Source organism: Sceloporus undulatus, chromosome 9, assembly GCF_019175285.1.
Source record: "Sceloporus undulatus isolate JIND9_A2432 ecotype Alabama chromosome 9, SceUnd_v1.1, whole genome shotgun sequence".
Taxonomy (NCBI): domain Eukaryota; kingdom Metazoa; phylum Chordata; class Lepidosauria; order Squamata; family Phrynosomatidae; genus Sceloporus; species Sceloporus undulatus.
In genome coordinates this window covers 18552469-18553504 of record NC_056530.1, presented here as the reverse complement: position 1 = coordinate 18553504, position 1036 = coordinate 18552469, and positions in this window count along the sequence as shown.

Here is a 1036-nt window from a genome sequence, read left to right as displayed (position 1 = left end):
GGAGACACAAATGAATGAGCATGAAGCTGAGCTATCAGTGATATAATTGCAACAGGGCAAAAAAAGAAAGTCAGACTGCAGAGAAGGAACAAGCTTTGACCTAATAAATCCACCTCCCGTTTTTGTGCAACAAGGCCACCAACAAAACCAGTTCACCTCATCCTCTTCCAAAATATTTCAATAGAGGAAAACTCCCACAAGCACCATAAATAACACATAGGCTGCTGCCACACTGCAGAGATAAAGCAATTTGACATCACTTTAACTTCCATGGTTCAATGCGCTGGGATCCTGAGTTTTGCAGTTTGGTGGGGACACCAGAGCTCTTGATAGGGAAGGCTAAATATCTCTGAGACCTACAAATCCCCGAATGTCATAGCATTGAGTCAAGGCAGTTAAAGTAGTGTCAAACTGCTTTTTTCCTGCTATGTGGATGAGACCTTATTTTCTGTTTCTAGTCAGAATCCTTGGAGTTTACCACATGGGAGGAATTTCTCTTAATTTCGAATGAAAAGAAAGTGGAGCCAGAATGCATTCACCTGAATTCTATAGTTCAGCGAATTTACGTGAATTCGAATTGCATTCAAACTGACTCCCCATTGCCCGAAAATAGCTTGCCATTGCTGGAAATTGCATGTGATCACCTCTTGCACAATAACATGAAACCCCATGATTGCATTCGGACTGACTTCCCATTGCCCGAAATTGCATGTGGTAGTCTATCACACAATAACGTTAAACCCCATGATTGCGTTCCGATTGCCATTGGATTATACTTCCAATTTCCCTTGTCTGATGAACTCCCCTATCCTAACCCAAACCAAGAAGACAAATTCTCTTCCTGACACTTCAGGTAGGAAATATTTCCGTTTCCAAACCAGAAGTTAAATTTTCTGCTCACCACCTGAATTAGTTGTCATATTCTGGCTCTCCAAATCCTTTCATAACATGCACATCATGTGATGGGGTAGGAAAGGGTCAAGAAATTGCATTTACGCTGCTTCCTCATTCTAAATCACCCTTAGAAACATTGTCG